Consider the following 6,744-nt stretch of genomic DNA (forward strand, 5'->3'; position numbering starts at 1 on the left):
CAATATAAGACATACCCCGAAAGTAAGACATAGTGGGGCTTTTGGGGATAAAAAGAAAGTAAGACACTGTCTTACTTTCGGGGAAACACGGTAGTGGAAGCAAACAGAGCTGCATCTCTGTGGTAGAAGAACAAACAGCTGATGTCTCCCCGTGTTCCTCATGTTGCTTTGGTTTCAGTTGAGACTCCAGCAGACAAACTATCACACTCTGACAGCTGTGAGTAATAACTCCTCGAGGCAGCGTTGCACTCTGCAGGGCACCAGGGGTTACAGAAACAATGAAAAATTCATACCGCTGAATCGCCCACATTGACTTCCTCCTCCTGAGTGTTTTCTTTGATCGAACACTGACGAACTGCGGCCTCTGCTGACTTTGCGGTTCTCTGCCTCATCTTTTGTGTTGAGCGTCTGTCCGATCGGTTTCTGCTGAAGGACTGCACTCAGTCCAAGGTGAGGAGGATCAATGCTGCTAGTCTGAACAGTGGAAGGACCTTTAGCCCATAATGAGATGCTCCTGCAGCAGAAATGAAGACAATCAAAGGTAGATTACTAACCACCCGGAGACCTCCGAGCTCCAAACATCCCTCTGACGACGCATTTCCTGACTCAGTCGCATGGTTTTCTATTTCATTCATTCAGGATTTTCTCTTTAGTAAAGTAACAAAGCTGTTGAAAAATTTGCTGAATGTTCAGACCTGGTAGTTGATGGTGATGAAGGTTTGCATTTAACTGAGATTTCAGCCCCATTTCTGCACATCTTCCCACATCACATGGGAGCCACTCTGCACTGCCTCACTTCAGGAGAGCAGATTTAATTTTCACCTTGTTTTATTTTACAATCCAAGTCATTTCCTTATGGTGGCCTGAAGGCTTTCTTTTGTCCTCATTTTACATGACGCCAGTACAATTTACTAGAATATTGTTGAAAATGTTGCTTATTTTAGCAATTCCTTTAAAAATTAAAACTCGTATTAGATTTGATTGAATTTCTATTGATTTTTTGACGACTATAGCTTACACTCAATAAAAACTCCAAATTCAGTTTGTCAGAAAAGAACATTTTACGCTGCACAGACGTCCAGCAGATGGTCACCGACGCCAGAAGTAGCTAAAGGTCTTTGCTCTGTTCACACGGTTCCAGCAAAATCATGGGAAGTTGAGTGGAAAGAAAAAGTAAAAGGTCAACAGGGATAACATGAGACGAAAGATCATTTATGGGAGTCAGAGCTTTCAGATCCACCACACCAAAGACGCATGTGTGCAGAATCAGTTTTCACTATGACTTCATGCCTTCCCATGCAGCCGATGGTACAAGTACCAGTTTTAATGACCAGGTATAACTGTTACATAGTGGAACTAACCAAAATTCATCCATCCATTCGTTGTCTCCATAGCTTGTCCTTGCAGAGTTATCGCCAGCAGTTATTGTGCGAGCAGTGGGGTCACCTCTGAGAGGTCAGGCCTCAACGTCCCCGGAGAATCTGTGGGTTATTGTCAGGAGGAAGATGAGAGGCAGCAGGACCAACCTTGGCTCCGGGACACCAGAGGCCGATGTCCTTCGTACAACGTTCAGTCGATGCAGAGGGAAACGACGTCCATACAAGTTCCTAGTGCAGATAATGTTCAGCATTACCTGGTTTCATTTTTAAACCAGGACTTTGAGGGGGAATAAAAGGAGAAACATGAATTGTTTTCTTAGTGGTAATAATAGCAACAACTTCAAAATGGATACGGGACAAAACACTGACGACGTTTGGGGATGAAATTATCAGGACAAGAAGTTTTCTACTGTAAGAGCTCACCTTGGATTCCCTACATATTTATATGAGATCGATAAAAGTCTTTAATTGGTGATATTTGAATGTTTGTGGCCTTTGCATCATCTGTCTCTTAGTTCATAAACTTTTCAAATCCAAATCACCTTCCAGTCTCTGGCGATATGTTTTCACAGAGCAACAACATGCACAGCGAATGACTGTCTATCATTTAAAGAAGAAAGAAAGTTAGACGGTTGAAACTCCAGAGTCTGAGTGCTTGTGTTTATCCAGCCACTGGGGAGCCGGCCAATCAGGAGCCAGAAAATCCTTCCTCCATTCAGCATGTTCTTTGACAGATGGCTGATCAGTATTCAGAGCACACACATTCAGCCCCCCTCCACCTCTGCAGCACTTCTCACTTCATTTCTCCGTCACGCTCGGCTGCTCCGTCTGCTCGCTCAGGTCTGCAGCGCCTAGAAATGAACGAGCGGCGGCAGAGATTTCAGGGGGTCGGACGGATTTAGGGGGGAATGATGATGATGATGATGCTGTGGTGAGGAGAGGCAGGAAGGAGGCAGCTGCAGCTAATCAGACACTTTACTGGGACATGGAGGGAGGCAGGGACAGCCACTTTCAATGTTTTGAGAATATTTTTTACAATTTCTGAACCATAACATGTTTTTATCATGTTCAATCAATGGATAAACACGTTAGAGTCGTTTTATTCATCTTTTTGAAACTAAAAGTAAACGCCTGACTGCAAGTTGGTTGTGTAAATTATATAAATATACATTTAAGACTATTTAGAACGGAGATTCTCACATCCAGGTCTGGAGGCCCGGCGTGCTGCGGGTCTCTGCTTCAACACACCTGGTCAAATAACCAGGTGATGAGCAGGACTCTGAGGAACCCGACTGCACTCAGGAGATAAATTCACTGAGATCCGTTGAACCAGGACAACACTCATGTCCTGCAACATCAGCGTTTCGGGACACTGATGTTTTATTCCTTCAAAGTTATGGTAACTGAATAAAAAGTAAATATTTTTATCACTAACACTGAGAACAAAACAGAGTGGACTTATAAACTAATGAGTAATAAATATTAGGTCACTAAACACTAAACCAGTGTTTAAATCTTCTGAAGACCATCATACCAAATAAAACAGGAAGCAGAAAAAACTACAAAAACACAGCAGATGTTAGTGAAATGAACTAAAACATGTTGATTCATCAATGTAAACTAGAGGAAACTAATAAATCAAGAAAATCTGAACAAAACCGTCAACACTAAAATACAAAATCCCCAAAATCAATGACACTAAAAATAGACTAAAGCTGAACAAAGTGATTTACACCACAAATAAACAACTCCTGTTTTTCTATATTTCTGTGTATGTAACAAATAAATTAGTTTTGTTACTACAAATTCTGCAAGAACCAGCTGAATGTATGGAAATGTAAAGGCTCAGAAACGCTGCTCCTTGATTCGTCCAACTAGGAATATTTTCCCTTACAGACTGAAACTCTGAATGAAGAAACTCCAGAAGGAGCCTTAAAAACTGACAGCCATTTGGTTTTTCTCTCAGGAGAATTTCAAAATAAAAGTAACCTGACATTTGATGTGTGGGCTGATGAGGGAGAAAAATTAAGAATTAAGAAACTGTGTAACTTTATGATCACTTTTTGTGATCATAAAGTTATGCATCATTTAAATCCTTAAAACATTAAATATTTTGAGATGATTTTCAGCTGAATTCAAGTGCAGAGAACAAAAAACAACAAAGATATAACCAGGAGATGATACGCTGCAGCAGGGCTGGAAAATGACGACGAAACCAGGTGAGCTGAACAACAGGTGATGTGGAACAGCTGAGGCAGAACAAGACCAGAGACACCGAGACAAATAACACGAAGGGAGCAGAACCAAGACTCAAATGGATCCAAAACCGAAACTAAGAAGAGAAAAACCCAAACAGCAGGGAGGAAAGAACCAGAGAAATGTGTTAGATAATAAAAACAAATGAACAAACACAGAATGATTACGACTCTCATGTAATATTCTGAATGATAATTTCTTAAAATAAAATTAAAATATCCCATTACATACATTTTATTTTATTACATCTGTTTCTTTTACCTAATTAAGACACTAAAAAACTACTAAAAGAAATACATATAAAAACATTGGTGGTTATTTGTAACTATGTTGTTGATCATTTTTATTCTTTTTTTAAGGAGTGACTGAATTGTTTCCGGCTGCACAGTGGCGCAGTTGGTAGAGCTGTTGCCTTGCAGCTAGAAGGTTCTGGATTCGATTCCCGGTCTTTCTGCATGGTGGGTTTTCTCCGGGTACTCTGGTTTCCTCCCACAGTCCAAAAACATGACTGTCAGGTTAATTGGCCTGTCTAAATTGCCCCTAGGTGCGAGTGTGTGTGACACACATGGTTGTGTGTCTCTGTGTTGCCTGGCGACCTGCCCAGGTGACCCCGCCTCTCGCCCAGAACGTTAGCTGGAGAGGCACCAGCACATCCTAAACCCACTGAGGGACAAGGGTGTAAAGAAAATGGATGAATTGTTTCCTGGGTTATATGAAGAATAAAATAACAAATATTTGATGGATTTTATGATGAAACTGATGAAAATGGTAGGTTATGTGTAATATTTAGAGAAGTTATCAGATCTTATGACGGTCAAACAGGATTTTAGATGAATTTAACAATCGTACGTCAGTCTATGGGTTTTATTGCCTGTTAGATAAAAGGACAAAAGCTTTTCTGTCTCAACGCTCCAAAGGCGACAGTTTCAACCCAACTTCTTTGTTTATGTTTGTTATGGATGTGAGTTAGAAGGTGACATTTTTTCCACTGGCAGTTGAATAAACAGGATAAAAATGTCTCGTTTTTCTAAATGCAGCATATCTGCTGATCTGGAGTCAGCTGGAGAAGCCAAGCCAGAATCCTGAAGCTCCAACAGGTTTCTAATCTAAACAACAGCCACTTAACCCCTGACATGGCGCCTTACAGTGAAACACCTACACAACCACCAACACACAGCAACTGGAGATCGCAGATGAAACAGAAAACAGGACATCACATTATTAGGATAACAAGATTTCTGCTTTTTGATAATCCAGTGCCAAGCAGGAAACAAACAGCTACCAACTGTTCCAGCGGCCCAAGCTCTTTAGAAATTACCCTTCTTGTCTCCTGTTGAACCCAGATCTCATTTCTGTTTGTTTTCACGGCGTAGTTCACAGCGAGTGGGGTCAAAGGCCACAGGATACCGAGGGGGTTTTCCAGGCCGAGCTGGGGCCACCGGGTGAGTCTGAGTGGCCAAAACAAGCTTCTGAACTAGAAGAGGGAAAGAAGGAGCCTTAAAAACTGACAGCCGTTTGGTTTTCCTCTCGGGAGAATTTCAAAATAAAAGTAACCTGACATTCGATGTGTGGGCCGATGAGGGAGAAAAATTAAAAATTAGCATATCAGCATAAGAAAATTCAAAATAGCACAAAAAAGTACATAAATGTTGTTCTTTTCTAAGTAACTTTTAAAAGTGGACAAGAACATAGAAAAAAACTTATGTGGAAAAAGCTGAAGTTCTGATCAGATATATTTAATGTGCCTCTGATACTTTTTACAGTTTCACTTGGTTAAATATTCAGCGCCTCTTCAACACGTTAAAGGAAGATCATGTCAGCTGAAGCCGAAGCAGAAAAGTGAAGAAAATGATCTAACAGGTGTGTCATCAAAACCATGAGTCTAATTACCTGCTACAGGTGAATCCTGTGAAAACATGAATCAAACACGTGGATTTAGATTTCAGCTTCACCTCTTCTGCTGCTGATGATAAGTTGTAGCTTATACTAAATGGCAACCAACAGGAGTTCCTAACCGAGTTAAAATTAGCAAATGAGTTCTATGTTTTCAGACGATGGTTGTTAAGTTTATGCAAATTTTAGTTTTTTTGGGAAATATTTTATTTCATTTAGGAGGCCGACTTCAAAGTCTTTTGCTACGGACTGTGAAGAAAAAGACTTGGTGACGATGAGAGTGAGATATGGAGCTAAGCAGTTGTGCTGCAAGAAAGCAAAAGCTAGCAAAGAAACTTGAGATTCATTAATGACTCTGACGTGATTTGAACACGCAACCTTCTGATCTGGAGTCAGACGCGCTGCCGTTGCGCCACAGAGTCGTTGCAGTAAAGATTCATTGCTGCAGGTGCATTTCTTGGAAGAGTTTTAAATTACACTAAAAATACCAAACGTCAACTACTGAGGAATCCGTAAGCAGCAACCATTAAACGTTGCAACGCACCACACAACCTTCAAGTTCAATCTGCAATAAAGATGTTGCGATAGATCAACCCTTTCTGTTAGTATCTAGAACATTCAATGTAACAAGCACTGGGTATTTCTGGATGGTCTCGGCTGACGCTGACGTGACTTGAACACGCAACCTTCTGATCTGGAGTCTAACGCGCTGCCATTGCACCACAGAGTCGTTGCAGTAAAGCTTCATTGCTGCAGGTGCATTTCTTGGAAGAGTTTTAAATTACACTAAAAATACCAAACGTCAACTACTGAGGAATCCGTAAGCAGCAACCATAAAATTGGCGATGCACCATGCAAACCTCAAGTTCAATCGGGAATGAATTCATTGCGATGAATCAACCATTTCTGTTAACATCTAGATTAGGCAAAGTTACAAGGAATTGGTATTTTTTGGAGATTTCATTGGCTTACTCTGTCGTGACTTGAACACGCAACCTTCTGATCTGGAGTCAGACGCGTTGCCATTGCGCTACAGAATCTTGGAGTTCAGCTTTTTTCGTTTGCCTTTTGTTAGTGTAAAGAAATTCTCTGTAAATAGTCAATGTGTTCTCTTTGGATTTTCTAGTAGCTTTGACCTTCCAGAGCTATGTGATGAGCACAACTACTCATCAATGTGGAACTGTGGCTTCAAAAGCCACCTGCTCAACTAAAGGTG

General features: G+C 40.9%; 1 non-coding gene across 1 annotated transcript; it reads right to left on the reverse strand.

Moving 5' to 3' along the window:
- Positions 1 to 5,878: 5,878 nt before the first annotated feature.
- Positions 5,879 to 5,950, reverse strand: trnaw-cca (transfer RNA tryptophan (anticodon CCA)). Its single transcript has one exon. It is a non-coding gene; the product is annotated as a tRNA-Trp (tRNA).
- Positions 5,951 to 6,744: the final 794 nt, after the last annotated feature.

Source organism: Poecilia reticulata, linkage group LG21, assembly GCF_000633615.1.
Source record: "Poecilia reticulata strain Guanapo linkage group LG21, Guppy_female_1.0+MT, whole genome shotgun sequence".
Lineage (NCBI taxonomy): Eukaryota > Metazoa > Chordata > Actinopteri > Cyprinodontiformes > Poeciliidae > Poecilia > Poecilia reticulata.